We start from the raw sequence: 19,971 nt of genomic DNA on the forward strand, positions 1-19,971 counted from the left end.
AATGTGTGATTAGTTTTAGAATCTCCAAGTGGATTTACAGTGGATTTTCTTTAAAAATGACAGAAGGAGCAGTGATATTTTATATACCAGCAATTTCTGAAGAATCTTACACCACAGACATGAATTGTGAAAAATTATACAAGTAACTATTTCAGGAAATCCAGTATTAACATTTAAAATCATATATGTAGCTTTAAAATACTTAGAGGATGTTGGTCTAATTTTGAAAATGTATATTCATAGTTGTTTTGGTTTGGTACTGCTGAGGTAAGATAAGTAGCCTGTAAACAGTTATTGTTATAGAAGGCCAAGTCAGTGTCCTATTGACAGGAATTAACAAGGAATAGTTTCATTGCCTCATTTTAAAGAATGCAATCTTGTCTAGTAACTTGAAAAGCCTATTGTTTGAAAGCGAGTTTCTAATGCGGAAAATGACCTTCATCTTTCAGTATCTTTCTGAATTGGGGTCTAATGATGGAAAAATGATTTCTCAGCTAAGGGTGCAATTTCAGTGTCAAATACTGTTGACTTCTAAATGTAAAACTGCCTCTATGTGCCATTTTCACTAACATTACTGTTAACACACCTAAGATGTGCACAAGGTCTAGGCCATGCGTGTTCACTAGGCTTTTATATCTGGATCACATTCAGAGGGAGAGACAGACACATCTGTGAATCTGGCCATGTTTTGCTGCTGAATGCTTTGTAGAAATGTTGGCAATATTAGACTTCTGAGCTAGTGGAGAAGGCTATAAATGAAAACCATGGTATTTCATGGTGCAGAGTTATGATACAAAGTGAAAAAGTTCAAGTTCATCCTTTCTAAATTTAAGAATTAGGAATTTAAAACATTTTTCAAGGGAAATAGTGTGAATTCTTCTGTTATATATTTTGGGTGCAAAATCTAAGCTGTTATGAGGTGCAAGAATAAAAAAGTAGCTTCTTGCTCTATAGTGCTATTTTTTATAGCATTTGAATTGACTTAAAATGTGAAAATGATCAGGATAAGCCCCACTTCTCATTTGACATTTAGTTTAGAACCCTAAAATCTTATGAGAAGCCTTTAGGATCCAAACCCAGCTTTCACAAATCAGACTTCTTTAGTCTATGTTGAGTGCATCCATCAAAGAGGCAGCTTGAACCTGGCATGACTTGGAAGAAGTTGATCTTTTCAGGATGAAGGGTATGACTATGACAAGCATATGATTAACAGAACATTTTTTTCCCAAAGGGCTGCTTTACCTGCAACTTTTTTACCTACATAGAACTCTGCAGGGTTCTATTTCCTGTAACAGAAAGAGTTTCACCATATAAAAAATATGATAAAAGCACATTTTTGAAGAAGAGGGTTGTGGTAAGTAAAGCCCTCATGATGTTTTTTTTAAATAATATGAAATTTTTAAAAAATGATGCTGCTCTTAATATATGTGGTAAGTGCCTGTGTTCTGTTGCATCTCTTTGATCAGTCTCATCCCCTTTCCTATGTTTGCGTGTTGCCTTGCTCTGTTCCCTTGGGAATTCTCAGGAAAAGAACCTTCACTCTAAGAGTAGAAATCAATAATATAGGATCAGATTAATACCATTAAATTGTTCCTACCCATATTAAAGCCACACAGAAACAGTAAATACCTCAAGTCTTGCTTTTTTGCTCCAAATATTAAATGTAAAGTTAAACAGGACCTTTAGATTGTAGATTCTCCTTGGCCTGTTTCATAATTTCTAGCTTTGCTACTACAGATGTTAAGATGGGAATATGCAGAGCTGTGGGATTTAATACCATCAGTGCACCTTCAAATCCAGAGAGACAGATTTTTCATGCCAGGCATTTTGCTGGGTGATGGGCTGCTGAATAAGATCCTACTTCCCAAGAATTTTAAAGATTTATGGGCAGTCTTCATGAACACTCTCCTTTCTCCATTGTTCTCTCAACTTCTGCACCAAAATTGATACATATCATTTCAATCTGTGTGTGATTGCTGCGATACCAGTTATGGATGCATCTGAGACGGAAAGCATCTGTACTGTTTTCAGATCTGAGCAACTTGTGCTTATTTACCTTTCCTAACCCAAAATCTTGTAGGGCCTGAAGGGGAAGTTTAGTTTGATAGGTAAATTGGCAATTGGAGAGAACCTGTTAAGTCTCTGCACAGACTATATTAATTTAATTCTAAAGAATGTTGAAACCATAGAACGTTGAAATGTCTCAGTATTTCCTTGTTTATTTGGGCAAATAGACCTAGGGATTATATAAGAAATATCTTTTTCTAATCCCATACATTTTTCCTCAGAGTGGTTTCAAGGATATTTCCCTTAAAAAAGTAGAGGTAAATCTCTACAAATATAGGTAAATCTCTACAAATATTTGTGCTCTGAAAGATACATCTTTACAGATGAATACCTTACATTAAACAGTATAATTAATATGTCAGTGAATGAAGGTTTTATAATTCTATAAAAACATTAATATTTCAAAGTGAAACTTGGCAGCTTCTCTAGTGTTTCTATAGAAACCAATGGGATGAAATAGGAAGAAACAATTGTAGTTTTGCATTGCTATGTATTTCCAAGATATATATCTATATGTATGTATATATGTATGTGTATATATATATATATAAAATTTTTTTTAAGTGGGTTCATACTTTAATCAAAGTTCTGGCTGAAGCCCTCCTATCAGCCATGGCTGAATTTACAGCAGGTCTAAGGCTGACATGTCAGGATACCTGGGGAGACAATGCATAGATTTAATATTGTTTGCCAGTGGGAACGCCTGGGGCTTCAAGTAATAATGTCTTCTACATTAATGTGCAGTGAAGTGAGTATAGCATTAATCTTCATAGAAAGTTCAGTTCTCTTGAGAATGTGGAAGGATAATATAAACATGGTGATAGGAGCCAGGTAACATGAGGTTACTTCTATGTAATTTCAATCTGATTAAAGAAAAATAGAATTTTCTCTCTGCAATTTGTCAGAAGCATGGCAGGATGGCAGATATGAACCTTCTCAATACTGTGAGCATGGGTGTATCACCCATACATCTTACTTAAGTTTGAAATTTTAAGATCCAATTAATAGAATTATTTCTGAAGCTACTGTAACATCATCATTTATGCTATTGTACCTCAGAATCTGGATATTATAAATGCCCAATTTTCCAGATGCTGCATTTCTGCTATGGGAAATGTGCCTAGTCTGAATCTTACTTAATGATTTACTAGCTGGTAGGGGGATACAGTATGGGTAAATGGAGGTGGTATAGAAGGTAATCTTATCCCCCAATGAGTTGCAGCTGGACCAGTTACTAAAGATTAGAAGCAGGCCTGACCTTAACAGGCCACACCTGTAGCCAATAAGTGCAAGTGGTATAAAAGAGTGGATTGGTGGGATCAGGAGTCAGATGATTGCTGTAAGGACCAGGAACAGTCAGTGCTTAGAGGAGCAGCCTGTGAGACACATCGAGGAGGTGTGAAGCTCTGGTGATATGAAATCCTTGCACTGTAATGATGATAGAACTGATGCTATCTAAGACAACACTAGCTGAGAATAAATTTTTTTTCTATATTAGCGATATTTACTAATGTAGCTGGAATTTGTTTGATTGTGTATGGGGAAAGGGATGGAAAGCTGGGTGACTTCAAATGGGCTGACTTGGTAGTACAGATGTGTACAAATGAAAATATACTGCTGTGCTTTGTTTTTTTTTCCTTTACAAACAGAAACATCTTTATATTTGCAAAAGTAGTTAATTGTTTTTCCTTTAATGGAAAAGGAGCAACAAAGTCATACTTCTTTTCCATTAAAGAAGCAACAATTAGCTACTTTTAAAAGTAACTTTCTCCTTTCTTGATATTTGTGTGATTAGCATCTCATCAATTGATTTTAAGCATGACTTCAGGATCAGAGGGATGTGGGGTAAGAAGAAGCAGAGCCTGTGAGAGTCATTGAACTTGATGTTGCAATGGAGGGGATGTGTGGGAGATAAAGTCTACTGAAGTGCAAGAGGGGATTTGATAAAGAGGTCAGAGTTAGCAGGAAGATAGACTGGTGATCTGCTAGGAGAGCTGTGCCCTGCATTCTTTATGAAATGTTGTACAGGAGCAGCCAGAGCTTTTTTTCAGATATGTCGGAGAAGGATTTCTGTCCCTGTGGCTAATCCACGTGACAGCCTCAGCACACACTTTCTGTTAAGGTCAGCTCCCCAAATACTTGGACAAAGCAATACTCCAGGGATGCAGGAGGAGTAAGATGACAGGGGATGCTAAAGTTCATGTGTATTCACTGAATTGTACCTAAACCAGCATGACCCCACCACGCCTCATGTCTGCCCTGCAGCTCAGCTGCTGTCTCTGTGCATTTCAATTTACTTGCACTGCTGAAACCTAGGCACAATTTTCCACTCCCAAGTTTTCTTATATGTCCTTTGCAATTTTAGAAATAATTGCTGGATCAAAACCATTAATTTTTGTAGCTGAGGAGACAGGATTAGGGTTGTGGTTTTCTTTCTGCAGCAGAAATCTCAATGACATCAAGGGAATAGGCCTACACAATACCTCAGTTTACAAAGGAGAAAACACTGAATTTCTGATACAGTGTAATACTGAGGTTTAATTTATGGATGTTTATGCAAGCCTTGTATACATATGTATCACTCTGCAAGAAATACAGTGCAGCCTCCTTAATGGGATCTCTTATTGCTCACAGGGGCAACCCAGACTCTTGCCGAAGGTCCTTGAAATCACTAAAGCCAGTCAGCTGCATGCAGTTTTATTGGGAGAATATTTTAATTATCCCAGATGACAATGAACAAATACAAGTTTTAGATAGGTACAAGTTGTAATACAGTGTCTAGATGGAGACATATCTATTTTAGTATCACTAAGTTCCTTTAATTACTACCTCTTGGTTTTTTCCCAAGCATGGAAGATTTTGAGTAATTTCTTTTACTATCTACCTGATCAGTGGTATCTGCTCCAAAAAATTATTAGTCTTCCTTATTTTCCCCAGCATGGGACACAAATAGCTTTTATACATAACAAGATACATTGAATGGTGTGACAGTTAAAGCCCTCATACTTTTTTGTGCTTGAAGCTTGTAGTCCAAAGACACTCACAGGTCATGGAGTGATGTGTGTCATGGTGGGGACAAAATTGCAACTAACTCTACAACCAATAGGTTGTTTCAACTTATGTCTTCCAGATGCCTTCAGAGAGTGAGGGTGGCTTTGGTTAGCCTTACAGAGAAATTTTTCACATACACAGTTAATGGACATAAACATCAGAAATCTTAGGCTGCTGCAATTTTCAAATATCTGCACTGAAGTGAAATGGTCAGCACAAATTCACTGAGTTCTCTACACTGCCTGTGGCTCTTTCTGCCATCTGAACCTTAGACAAATGGAACAGTATCCACTGCTGAGTTCCTCTCAGGGCTTTCCTACTGGTCTGTGCTGATGCAGCGAGGGAGCAAGGGGACAGCTTGGATGTGCTCATGAGAATGATGGCCAGGTTTCTGCTTATGTGGGGACACAGCTTCTGATATTCAAAGACAGAACACCGTCTTTGCAATGACTCAGGACATAGTCAAGCAGGAATGTTGTGGGGGCAGGGTTTCACTGTTTTCCACTGCTGGCATTGCAGTGCCAGCAATGGAAAACATATTCAGGGAAACCTGTTACAGAAACATCAGTACCTGGGTCAGTTATCTACCTTTCAGAATATATAGTCACCACCTCTTCCTAAAAAATAGTAGTATCTTAAGAAATGCAAGTCACCTGAATGAGCCCTTAAGAAAAAAAAACCATGAACCATGCTGCTTTAGTGATCTATATATATTCCATATATGTGTAGACATGTATAAGCAGGTCTTAACTAAGAATCACAATAATATCAGAAGTGTATTCAAAACTGAAATTATACTTCATGTGCCTCTTCTCTGTTCTTTGGAAAATACTGTGTTACACAAAAGGACTGCAAGGATTGATTTTTAAATACCTGCAGTGCAGACAGTGAAAATTTAATAAATACGTCTAATTAGTTCACCAGTTAATAAAGGGCCATGGTTCATCCCATGGTGAGCTGTGAGGTTGTGGGTGTTTAAAGTGACAGGAAACAATAGACTGACCTGCAAATGAGTTATGAAATGAATTCAAATAGACCTGCATTTAGGACATCAGAATTATGTAAGGATGAGTTTTCCATTTAGGTCTGAACCTTTTATATCTTCTGTCTTCAGTATCCTGGAATTTCATTTTAATGCACAATATTAATTAATAAAAATTCTTTTAAAATTAGTATTTCAAAGAACTTCTCATTAAAATAAATTCTTACAATACAAGAGTTCCACAAGGAGTGCATAGTAAATTCAAGAGGGATTTTCCTGTATTACATATGATGGGCTTCTCATTGTTTAGTTATTTATGGCAGATACAGTAGTGATAAACTGACTTTAATCTTGCAGTGATGAATATGCAATAAGGTATAGAAACCAAGTTAATAGGAAAGTATAATGAAATATGAATTCTGCCTTTCTGAGATAAGTGCAGAATTCAGACCTGCATCTTCTCTTGGGCCAGGCAAGTAACTGATACCTTGTAGAGGAAGACTGTTTTCTTACAGGATGAATGCTCTTTGTGGGTTTCTGTCTGCTCTTCACAGCACTGAGTTTCTAGAGTGCAGTTTGTAAACTACAGTGTTGGGTTTTTTTACTGATACAATTTTTCCTTAGTAGTGAAGTGCTAAGCATCCCCCTTTTTACTGCTTTTATTCACAGTTACTTCTTTCTATACTGAAACCTTTTATTTAATTTTCAGATTGATTTTTCTCAAAATTTCTCTTGGTCATTACATCATTCTGTATAGTATCAAAACTCAATCTTATATTTAATAAATCAAATAAAAATCATTGCTACAAGCAAATGATCGTGCAGAGATATTAATTGTTTGAACTAATAACATTTTTCCACAAAGCCATGATTTAATACTACAGTAGCAGAAAAACCATTCAAAGCTCTTGAAAACACTCAAAGAAATTTTATATGTCAACTTGAGAATACTCTTGCCTAGAGGTTGTAATGCACAGACATTAGAAATAGGGTTTGTGGTTTTTGTCCTTTTTTATTTTCCAAAGACTGTGAAAGAGGAACCATTACCTGACTAAATGCAGATTGGGGCTGGGAATTGTAGTTATGGGGAGAAAAAGATACCACATTAAAATGCAGATAAAAAAGAAAGTAATCAAATTAAATAATTTAGTTAAATATAAGCTGTAGAGTATGCTGTTAAACTATTAAAAGGTAATGTACATATTAATAGAATTGAATAATTTTTGTCCAGGGTTTCACTGAATTTTTTTCCAAAGGTCTGAGATAGTTCCTGAAATAGAAAAACACTTTGGGGAAACACCAATAAAGTGTATTCAAATGCTTCTGGAAATTTAGAAAACATTCATAGTTTATGTGCTCACGTAGGACAACAGCTACCGGAGAAAACAAAGATGTTTTATTATTTTATTGTCACTGAACATGCAGTATTTTTGGCTGTCTTTGAAGCAGGATACTGGTGAGCAAAAGCTTCAGTTATCATTCAGAATCCCTTTGATGTGTGGAGAACCTGAGAAGATGGTGGAGGAATAAGGAAAAATTCAAGGCTCAGTCATACTTTCAGAAAGTTAATAGTAAGTTGAAGTGGTAAAAGTCTGGTGAGAGGCACTCTGAAGTCAGGGTGATTGAGTATGGTATAAAGCATTGATTGAAAAATGCATTTAATACATGCTTTAGTAGTTTGTGAAGTTGTGGCCTAACTGTGCAACTTTACTAGGAGAGTATAACTAGAGAAGATTAAAAGAATTTTGGGAACAGAACCCAGCAATAAAGTTTTCCAAAGTCTGGAAATGGTTTTCATTGCTTTATCATGAATCATTAGTTTCCATCAAGTCAGACTTGCATGCAAGATAATAGAAAAGCTGAAAGTCATTTTGGGATAAGGAGAGAATATTTTTATTTTAAAGGTAATTAATAATATTTATTTTTTATTTCAGCCTCTTGTTTTTCTGTATCTATAATTAAGGGAAATCCATATTGCAGACTTGTAATTATATCTGCTTTTTGTCTTCTATGGAATTTTGTTTTAGGCACAGCAAAGCTGCTGGATGAAAGTGTCATAGCCATAAAATAGAAGAGTAGGTTAGCAAACGGGAACATTTTTTTCCAAAATAGAAGTAGAAATGGAGAGAAATTTTGTTGATTTTTCCTGTCTTTCCTTGCAACTAGGTCTTGCAGTACATTCATACTTAGTTTAATTAACATCATTCATGCATTAGCAATTCCCCTCTTTATTATTAGTTAGACATTTTTTCTGCTTCACTGGGGTCATGTTAATACAAATAAAAGCATTGCAGTATCTGCAGATGAAGATTCTTGCCTTTTTTACTGTAAAAATAGGAAGAGTATGTAATGTTAAATATTTTTTAAAAGGCTGTATGAACTCCTTGTTTCAAAGTTTTACAGAGCCTCCTAGAAAATGCATGTTCATGTACAGGATCTCAGTGTTTCTATCTATAAGGGAGTTAGGCACTGCTTGTACTAAAATATTTCTTTAGAAAACTAGATTGATTTGCTATTTTAAAGGGAATGATCTTCTGCTTTTTTATTTTAGTCTCACTCTGCAGCACATATGAGATTATTCTGGAAAATTGTTGATTTTGTTATCTGTGCAATGAAGGTGGCTCAGTATTCCTTTACAGCTCTTGTGGGGTGTAACGTGGTTGAGTTCAGGAGTGGTTTTATCAGTAAGGACAAGGGCTATGTGATGAGGAAGTGGCTGTGTGCCTGTGCAGCCCTGAAGCCTGATGACAGCTGGTTCCTCTTCTCAAGTACATGCTGGTTTCTTAACCACTTATATTTGCTTCAGTGCAATCTAGACCAGCTTGTGATTTATGGAGAGATTCTGCTCCATTTCTGATTCCATCACTGGGGCTGCCTGCAGACCCATTGTGAGTTAAACGTTCTGAGTGCTGCTGAATCCTGATGAGATGAATCCTCACATTGTAATTATTTCTTTGCCCCAATGTGTAACAATAACAAATCTTGATCTCTTTAATGGTAGAAAATACTTGTTTATGGAAAGTTTTTTACTACTTACTGTTTTTATATTCAGTATAATTGACATGAAGGACTTTGTGTATGTAATTACATTCCCCTGAGATTATTCAGGCTAATGGTTTATAGGTAATTTAAGATTAGTTTTGCAGCTTAAATGAGAAATTATTTCATGTGATCTGTGTAGTGTAGCACTTTTAGGCAAATACAGTACTTCCAATTCTTTGCATGGATTATTTTGTTTTCTATTTTCTTATGTCATTTTAATGCCCATCCTATTTATGGCTGTTATTCTACAATAGATACTATCATATTTAAATATTTTATGGGTGCTATTATTATCCTGCCATGGAATGATTAATATTAAATGTGTGTTTGAAAAAGAATTTTCTGCACCATCTTCCAGTCATTGGTGTTTCTTTTTGTATAAATTATAGATTAGAAAATAGCTATATATTTATTGTTTGTAAGAGAATGCTGATTGTGACTGTAATTTGATATCAGTTTATTTTTTGTCAATCATGCTGAGCTTAAATTTCCTATTTATTGACCTAAGTAGGTGAAATACATGAGTGCACTTAAAAATTAGGTTATTCTTGCAATAGAATTGCAATATATTATATATTTAACTTTTAGCAGCTGTACACCTCTCTGAGCTTCAGTCATCCCTCAGTAGTCAAGGCAAGTTTCTCTTCAGATGTTCCTTTTTGGACAATAGTTGTTTTCTGGGCTAAAGTAGATTGTGCTTGATATCACAAGTGTCATTTTATGTGTCTGTGATGTTGTCAAAAAGAATAATCTATTATCTATAATGTTGACATGATAGAATTGTAACAAAGCCTGGTTTAATAGCATAGTTACCTAACATTTGTTGTAACAAGTGCAACAATGCACCATGACAGGGTCTGATTAAAAACATTGATCAATCCCATTTCTCACTTCCTGCTGTAAACAATTGTGGGAATTTACTGAAACACCTCATGTTTCTTATTTCTGATTTTTCTAGAGGGAAACTGTACCATGAAACAATTGGTCAGTGTAACTGTTTTTACAGAAATTACTGTGAAATTTATTAGAATCGATGGATAAAGACAAGAAAAGATCCTTTTCAATATATTTTTTGCTTTTCTTAAATCACTTCCAATACAAAAGTACTTAGAAAAACAGTCTCTTTGATTAACACTATTTTCATAATCCAGGGCCATTTTCTTCTATATTAGGAAAAAGAACATGTACATGAAAAAAGAAAATTACCTAATATACTGTGTTTGTAACAGAAAAGTTCCTCTTTTTTATTGATTCCACTTTTTCCTTGTTCTGTTCACTCCCTATTTGCCTGTCAAAAGGGGTTAATTCTATTGCCCATGTCTGCACATGAATCAGACTGGGCTCTACTTTGCTCTGAAGTCTACTGGGCAGAGTGGTGTTCAGATAACTCCAAGTAATTACATGAAATATTTTAACAATGCACAGTGTAGTAATTCATTTTTACAAAGCAATGCATTAATATTGTTGGATAGTTGCTGATGCTGCAATATTTTGAGAGAAAATTGATTTGTTTATTGATGTCCCTTTCATCTGTGCGTTGTTCTTACTTCATATGCCTTCCTCCTTTGCAAGTGTATGTGTAAACAGTCCTGGTTTAAGCTGATGCATTCATTCTGAGGCCAAAAGAGAAGCTGAGGGAAATTCAGTGGCAGGAGAGGGATGGAATTTAAAGCTTCTGAGCCCTATCCATGACCTATTATGCTTTCTTTTTCATTTCCTAAATTGTTTCAAATAGGATAGGGAACCATATAATTTTAAAAGCTTGGATCTATTGATATATTTAATATATTTTCTGTGATAGCTTTTTTTCCTTAAGATTGCTCTTTGTATTTCTTTAACTCCTATCCCAGGATAGGTGCAGAGTGATTTTGCCTAGAGACAGAAGGTTGGTCACAAGTCTTTATGCTCCCTGGATGTAGGGGGGCAAGAGATACTATGGCTTGATGAGGAAGACTTCTTTTATATGAAGGAGAACTATGTAGTGCCAACAGAGCTGTCTGGGAGCACTGTATGGGCCCTGTGACGTGACACAGTGACTCTGGTGTTGATCTCACTGACTAAAACAGCTCTGTTGCCCTGGATTTCCAGGGGGAATTCAGATATCCTGCCTGTATCTCTGTAGAGCAGTTTTTGGTCTATGACAGTAGCATATTTCACCCTTAGGTAGCTATCAAGATGCTTTCATTACTCTGAGGTTTAAACTGGTGTGGGGCATTGTAGCTTGAGAAATTATGCATTATTATTTCTAATGGGTTCAGTAAAAAACTTGATAAGAGGTTTGCTCCAGAGAGTATTTCTGTGGCTGCTGCTTCTTTCTTTTAAGCTGAAGAAGCCATGCCACTGAGAAAAAGAGTACCTTTTGTAAAAAGATAAAAAAAGCTGGTGATGTCTGTGTTACCAGCTGTTCTTGGTCAGGTTAAATTCATAATTATCAATGAGCTGGTTCTCCATAAAGGCCAACTGACAAAAAAGTGTCTACGAAGTCCAAGGAGTGAAAGTGTGCTTATATGAATTGATTAGAAATGAAGACATTAATGCATTTGTTACTCTTAGTCATGACTCTTACTCTGACCTCTAAAAAAATATTCCTGTGGATGAAAACTAATCATCTTTTTTTGCCTTGCTGTTTGTATAACAACGTCAGCATACCCACTTCCTGATTAAAGACCTGCTTTTTTTCAGACACAATGATGACAAGAAAAAAAATTATTTACTTGTTGTCTTTAGGAAGAAGGAATAATTATATTACTATTTGAACATCCAGTTGAAATACTGTCACCTAAGAACTCCTGAGTTTAGTTATATGAACTTCCCATATCCATTTGGAATTAGTTTTGTGAAGAAATACACTGTTTTGCTGAAGTTCTTCTTGCTTCCACAAAGCAGAATTTGACACCCAGGTTTAGGGATTGCACTGACTGCAGTGAGTTAAATGAATTTCTATTTATTGTCTAGGTGCCATTTCTGAAAACAAAGCTGTGTTGCAGGGCAGTTGAACAGTCCCTTTCTCCCCCACTGTGCTGCTCAGCATTACGCTTTGCACCTTCTTCTGCCACCTTCCAGGGCAAAATTTACAGATGCTGCACTGTTTGGTGCTGGTTTTTTTTTCTTTGGAGGAATACCAGGACTGACGCTGCTGAGAGCATTATAAAACATAGCAAGGGAGCTGGTATGTCATGAATCATGTTACTACTTGGATCTGGGAGCTTCTGAACTGTTCTTTTTTCTGCTTTTTCTCAGAGAGAAAAGTGAATTAATCTCATGAAAGATATGCTTAATTTCCTCCAGGTACTTTCCACCAGCAATCTTAGAACTCAAGCTTGTTTCATTCCTTTTGGAATTCTGGTTGAACATATGGAAGCTCTCTTGTAAAACTTGTGGTATCCTATGTTTTCTTCTTGTTTAGTATTAATTTATTTAGAATTATGAATTTTTTTGCTGCCTTAATGCAGTTTAAAAAGGAAAATAAGAAAATTAGCTAATAGAAAGGAGGCCTTTCCACTCATATAAATATTATAGGTATTAGTCCCTGTTAAAAGAGATCCATGTTACTTCAACAAGCTTTTCCTCTTCCTTATGTTGAAATGACCCTTAGGAATGCTAACACTGAAAATGGCTAGAAGATTAAAAACACACCTCACCCTGAAACAAATGCAAGCATAGATGTGATCTGCAGAGCCTTTAGTACTGGATGACCCCAGGCTATGGACTGCATCTTTAAAAGGAATGGTGTCTGTTCCTCTCATTGCTGAGGCAGAAAAGAGTTTTTGTTTACATTTGAGTAGAGCCCACTATATTGTACTACAGAGATCTTACTTTTCTTGCACTCATTCCTATTGCTGTTTCTCCCGTGGTCCTCCAGCATCTCATTTGCATTCCTTCTGTGATTGAGCTGGGACATATAAATGGTATGGGTTTGGAATTTTTTTTTTTTGTCTGCATAGCTTCATTTTACTTTTTTTTGCATTCCCATACTTACCAGTGTTACAAGTAGGGTGGGGAAAGGAAAGCATCTTTCTGACAAGGCCATTGGCCTTGTTTTTATTTGATGGCACTATAGCTAAAATCAGATCTGTCACTGATGTCAGCACTTTACTTAAAGCTGCCTGGGTTTCTTCACTACTGTTTTCATTCTCAGAATTGTAAATCAATACCCTTTGATCTAAACATAAAAGCCTGGGAAGCTTATGTTAAAGATGTCTTCCCTCGTGCCTCGCTTCATTCAGTTCAGCTGCTAAATCTGGTCTAAGGAAATCAAAAGCGATACTGAATTGACATTTAATAGCTCTCCTCAAGACTGCCAGAAAGCAATTTCTCAGAAAGTTTGAAACAAACTTTGCATTGTGCTGGTCTATTATTAGCATTCCACTTAGCATATGCAAGTAGTTTTTTGAAAGCAGCACATAATATCTGAACTAGGAATTCTAAATGATTCTGCCTTAATTAAATGGAATTTTTTGAGGAATAATAAAAAATATTCAAAGGAATAGGGAAGAGAGAATTACTGTTCAGGAATTCTGAGGAACAAATGTGTTTTGTCAACTGTACTGGTTTTGACAATATGGAGTAAACTGCAACTAGACTAAAACACAGTTGCCTTCAATTTTTGCGAAAATTAAGTTTTAAGCATTTCAGTGTCTTGTTAGTTCACTTCTACTGACTAGTACTCAATGGTGTGTCTCTTTTAGTTGCTATTGTACAGTAGGAATTAGTGGTTTTTTCCAAGCTTCCAGGAATCCTAATGTCTATTAATGAGCTGTTACAAATGTGTTCTTTCTTTTAATTGATTCTGTAAGACAGTAATGAGGTTTATATTCAGAATTTTGCAACATATTGGAAAATTTAAATGTATAGGAAACATTAAATTACTATTTTGCTTGAGTATAAGCTTCTTCTGACATCTGATGACCTTTTCATTTTCCCATGAGTGAAGTGGAACTCTTAAAATGATTTTTCCTATTTTCAGAGATATTTTATAATTATTTGTAGTATTTATGCTTTTTGCTGGAACAGACTTAGTTCTGTTGGAAGAAATTACTGGATAAGTTCAACAAGGAGCCATACTCCTGCTTACAACACAGAAATCCATTATTGCCAGTGATGTTTTGACAGTAGATATGAGAGTGGGAATTACTAGAGCTGAAATGTTCAATGAGGTAAATAGAGCAATGCAAATCTCAAGGGCTTCTGAAATACAGAATATGCAAGGATGATTTTGAGAATGTGTATTACATTGCTGCTTCCTCTTAACACCGTCAACCAAAGATCTCTTTCCTCTCTTCAGCTTTTAAAAATCAATTTGATGTGACTGCCTCCAGTTTGAAATTAGCATGATTTAATCTGGTACAGGAAAAATCTTTCTCCATGGAAAAGGCCCAAATAGGAAATATAATGATAGCAAATTCCCCAAGGAAAGCTGCCACCTTAGACAGTGTCCCTGTAGGAGGGAAAATGAACAGCTTCAATATTTTGCATGTAAGATGTGTGTGTGCATGTGTATGGTGACATGACACAATGCTTTGTGACAGCTCATTTTATTCTGGGTTCTTCACATGACAGATGAAATGATTTCTGTAATTATTCTTAGGTATAAGACCTAAAGTCAGTTCTGTTAATACTTGAACTGTTTGGCATAGAATACATTTAGGTATCTCATTTAAACATCCCTCTGGGGAAAAAAGTTCTGGAAATCAGAAGTGATTGAGTGGATGAGCTCCAACTGTATTGCTTCTAGGCTCAGTAAAAAGGAAAGTACGGGGACTGATTTTCATTTCAAGTGTTTCATTTGAGGTGCAGTTTCATCCCAAGGCTTACATAAGAAGACTAGCTTTTCTTGCAGTTAAATTAGCTCTTGTTTTACTTCTAAGTTAAATTAAGATTGTAACAATTTTATGCTAAGGAGTGGGAAAATTTAAATATATTCTTGTTTTAGAACAAAAACGTACATTATCCATAACCAGTGATAAAATACTACTTGCCATTGCAAGCCTTTATCACTACTTAGGATAAGAAATAGATCAATTATATAATTTGACACACTGCTAAGGAAATTATTGTACATGTATCTATGCCTTACTTTAAAATAATTCATAGGTTTATAATTTAACATAAATGTAGAATATTTTAAAAATACATACTGCAATTAGTAAGTTAAGGAAAATGTATGTAGTCTCTTCTTTAGGAGACTGAAGGGGATTTGTTGCATCTGTATTTGTTGTGTAGCAATAATGCAATTCTTATTATTAGAGAAAATATTCTTGTACTTTGGTGAAAATTATTTTCTCTTTCTGAACATTCAGTATGACTTTGTCATACATTTTTAGGCTTCCTGCTGGGCTGGTTTGCTTTCATTCAGGATTGAAGTCAGTTGCTGTATTTCCCAGATTACTGAAAGGTTGAACCTACTGCAATGATATATAGGGTCCACAGAATAACAGTTTTGTGGCTTATATGCTTAAGAGAGAGGGGAATATGTTCAGAAAAATTCACTTAAATCATCTATCAAAGGTGCCAGCGCACCTAGTGGCTTTATTTCAGAGAGAGATGGAAGGTCATGAGGTGAGCTTTTATTGATTGCTTTCAGGGAAAATTATTCTATGACTTACTTTTGCAAAGAATGTAATTTGCCTGGGGTGTAGCAGGAATAGTATGAAAAGCTCTGGGAGAAATAGTTCCTGGTAGATTTTTTTCAATATGAAATGATGGTGTTCTCTCAGAACCAGAGCTATATCAGCTCCACAAATATCACTAGAGGTGGGTATGACTTCATGTGCTTGATAATGCTACAAGTAACTTTTGAAAGGTCTACTGGAAGGAAAAAATGGAAATTGGGAAGAAAAGAGATTTTTACTTCTCAATGAACTGTTCATGTAATAAAAAAGAAGGCAAATAATTAATTATGGGATGTAACAGTCTAACTGACAAGGCTACTTTCTTTCTGATTTCTGTGATTAAAGCCTTGAAAATATACTAGTGCAGGTTATGATACTTTTGACCTGAACAGTAATGTTTACTGTTTTAAGATCTGAACCCAAAAGCATTATCATCCTTAAAATTGAAACTGGGACAACTCAATCAGTTTTTCCACATCAAATTCTATATGTATAGCTGCCAGTCTGTGATTCAGATATAGGCTCATATCCCACAGGGAGATGAAGCTTAAAATTAAAAAAAAAAAAAAAATAGATTCTCAGTTGAGAAATTATATTGTTTTATGAATTTGTCTAATATGTAGTATTTTACAGTATTATAGAAATCTGATAAGTGACTTGAACTTGAAATTTATATAAATGTTTGTGAAAAAATTGGTCTTTTATAATTAGGGAAGAAAAGCGATATTTAAGAAGATAAAACACAGGAAAAAAGAACTGTGTCCCTGTGTATGACAGGTGGAAGATCTAAAGTCTGAGGAAATTTGTTATCACTCAGTTACTATCAGTCCTCATTGCTCACTGTCACACTGCAGAAAAACAGTTAATTTTTTCTGAGTTGCAGTCTTACTGTACAGCCACACATTTCAAATCATTTGATGTGAAATTTGATTTGATTCTGACATTTCACATTGGCATTAATGTAAAATATTTGTAAAACAATCTTGTTGCTGGAAAACAGTGCTTCAGTAGTCAAAGTGATGGAGTTAGGTTCTGAATTTAATTTTGATATGCTGTATTGTTTCTTAGAGCAATTGCAGGCTGCATACAGATTTTTGTGTTTGAAAATCAGGAATATATTTGCCGGAGGTGAATTATTTTGTCTTCTTCCAGCCTAAGAAGAGACCCATATAATTTGAAGTTCGCAAAGACAGCGATCAACAAATCAGCCGAATTATAGATGAAGAACTGTTCTGTGGTGAGTAAACTGAAGCTTTCATACTTTGGGCTTCTTGAGTGAAGATTGTGTTGCACATACTCTCAAATAAGTAGAAATGACAAAGTATCAGTAATTGATTGAAACCTCAGGGAATTGCTCTTACAAAAATAGTACTAAACAGGAAATAAATATTTCTGTTTCACTCTTTTAGCTAAAGTATTTTGTTCTACTGCTGACCATTATTTTTCTTCTGGTTTGATCAATATTCTCACATTTTACTGTCATTTTTTGACATCTAAAACAATATATTGTAGTTTCCTTCAATAATTCCTGTAGCTGATACCATGAAGCAATTTTCATAGCTAAAAAATCTCTTAATCCTTGACAAGCTTGTATTTGGACATCTCATTGGTGCTGTAGTTGCAGTTAAGTGCTGTGAAGTGGCACTTTAGGCATTGACTGTGTAGGGACCTCGCTGTTTTCATCTGTTCTGGTCACAGTCAGCTAAAAGATAAAGCCCATTTTAGCTAAATTGGATCAGTTCTCACTGGAGACTGTCATGTTGCTGGCATGAGGATCCTCCTTGGTGCAGCCCCTGGCCAAACAGCTGAGAGAGAATTGCAGCAGGCAGAACAGGATTCTTCCCACAGGGCTGAGCCCTTGGTGACAGCTGGTAATGCAAAGCACTTCCTGAGCCGAGTTCTAGCACTGCTCCTTTGCTCTCCTGATATGCATAGTCACCACTTTTCTGGAAGGCAAAGCCAGAGTATCTGTAAGTGATTATGGAAATACTGAGCTTTGTTCCTGTGAATTTATTCTTTTTGGGGGGCTGACTGTGCAGAGGAATAAAAAAAAGGAAACTAAAATTTAAGAACTGTTTTTTCAAAATTGTCTCTTGGACTGTTTTACTGAGGCCTTGAGGAATGACACAGCTGGAATAAATGGAAATAATCTGAAAATTATCTGGCATGCAGATACCACATTTTATAGCTGAGAAGTTTTTTTAAGAATCTCTTGATAGTTGCAGGGAAAAAACCCCACGAATTCCAGTGAGATTACCATGATTAAATCCTTCTGAACCAATGTACTAGTCAGTAGCAAGAAAATGTTTCCGAAGTGAGGACATTCTTAATTCTCCTTCAAAAGGAAGCAAGGTTGGAGCTGCAGTGCCTTTCTAGAACATACAGAACTTGTCTTTCTGGATTACCCACACTCTGTGTGGCTTTTCTCCCTTGTAACTGTGCAGGAAAACGTGTTTGCTATGCAGAGGCATTGAGTGACTACCCCCTCCCCCAGGGAAAAACAAAAAGACTTCACAGCAAAGTAAATTTTGCTCCTTAATAGCTGTAATGAACCACAGAGAGCTTGTCAGTAAAAATTATGTATGTGTATATACATATGTACATATATAACATGCATGTTGTTGGTGTGTGTGTATAATATTTATATTTGCTATATGTATGTATATGTTTAGTAAATGCATGTTTAGACGTGCATTTATGTGAAAGAGAAATCAGAAAGTGGTCTTTAAGCTCTGTGGAAAAATAGAAGGTAGTGCTATGACTTCCAAGATGTGTCTCATGGGAAGGATCACTTAAATTACACTTGTTGGTTGGTAATGACTCTTTTTGATGTTTGCTCACTTCTTCAAGCAAAGGTAAGACTGCTGTTAGAGCTATTACATTCTTTAGATCTACTTTTTTTCTTCCTCTGTTCTTTATTTTCTGCCCAAAGTTTGTTGCCCCATCCAAAAAGCCTTTAGCTGGTACTTTCTGAATGCATTTGCACTCAGTTCAAAAGGTTTTCTATGTCTCTGGCAATGGTGCCTAAAATGAAGGGATCCAACACACCTTGTGATTGAGCACACTGCCAGCATAACAGATGGATGTGATTGCTGGCAGCCAAGAAGCCTTATGAAATATTGGTGTCAAATGGCTAGAGACAGCATTTTTAAATCAAAACTATATGTTAGATGCTCTGGGTGTGTGCACGTGGTGGAGCATAGTCTAATCAGGTTGACTGGGTTATTTTTAATTTTAAACTATAATTCTTTGGTGTACACTTTGAGTGTTAGTTGCATAACTTTCAGCTTTTATATTTCTGTGTCTTGAAGAGTTATATTTATTTTGCCCTAAAAAAAAATTGTGTTAGGAATAAATTCAAAGTACTAATACCTATGCTGGCTTCTTGGATCATATTGTGTATGATGTGACATGATACCAGTATTATGTCATATATCCTGATTCTTTGCATACATCTAGATCATGTGGAATTCATTGCAGGGGTTAATTTACTTTTTAAAATATCAAATATTGCTGCCTTTTCACGTTGCATTCTTTTATTTTCACTGGTTTAATTATGCTGTGGTAGGGTGATATTTTTGAGATATACCTGGCCTACTACTCTTTTCCCTCCTTTTCTGTGCCACATGGAGAGAAAATATTTACAGGTAGAAAACAGGGACTGTTAGGTATTTAGGAGATCCCACAGGATGCTTGTCTGTATTCCTTAGTTCATAATTACCTTGGAAATGAACCAATTCAATAATGTTAAACCACACTGATTTTTATTAGAGTTTTGTGACCCTAAATCAAGTAAGTGCTTTAAGACATCTGTCCTAAATAATAAACAGTAGACTTCCTTTTTGGGAAATTATTTGGTTATCTTGTTGAGTATAAAATGCATACTCAAAATACTTGGGATCCTCTGATTTGTTATACTGTTCAGCATAGTCCCATAAAACCAAGTTCCTTCTTTATTTGTTAATATGTTAACATGTATTTCTGTAAATTTAATTGTAAGAGAGCTTTCTCTGTCAGAAGGTAAGGGGTGTGATGGTATGTGGGAACTTGTGGTGTGTGATTTATTGTCACATAGTGCTCACATCCAGATAAATGAAAGAGGAAATATTTTCATCAAGAAATAGAAACAAGGTGTTCTGAAAAGAAGATTCACAGCTTATAAAATCACTGTAATGTGATAAATTAGCACATTAAGTCTAATCACATAAATCAATGTTA

At 35.6% G+C, this 19,971-nt stretch overlaps 1 long non-coding RNA gene across 1 annotated transcript in view; it reads left to right on the forward strand.

Annotated features, from left to right (window-relative positions):
• The window catches only part of LOC132331200 (uncharacterized), a 155,040-nt gene that overhangs the window by 53,981 nt on the left and 81,088 nt on the right, over positions 1 to 19,971 (forward strand). The window contains exon 2 of the long non-coding RNA XR_009487506.1: positions 16,906 to 16,990. This is a non-coding gene — a long non-coding RNA (uncharacterized LOC132331200). The remainder of the gene's footprint in view (positions 1 to 16,905; positions 16,991 to 19,971) is intronic.

Source organism: Haemorhous mexicanus, chromosome 9, assembly GCF_027477595.1.
Source record: "Haemorhous mexicanus isolate bHaeMex1 chromosome 9, bHaeMex1.pri, whole genome shotgun sequence".
NCBI classification, from domain to species: Eukaryota; Metazoa; Chordata; class Aves; order Passeriformes; family Fringillidae; genus Haemorhous; species Haemorhous mexicanus.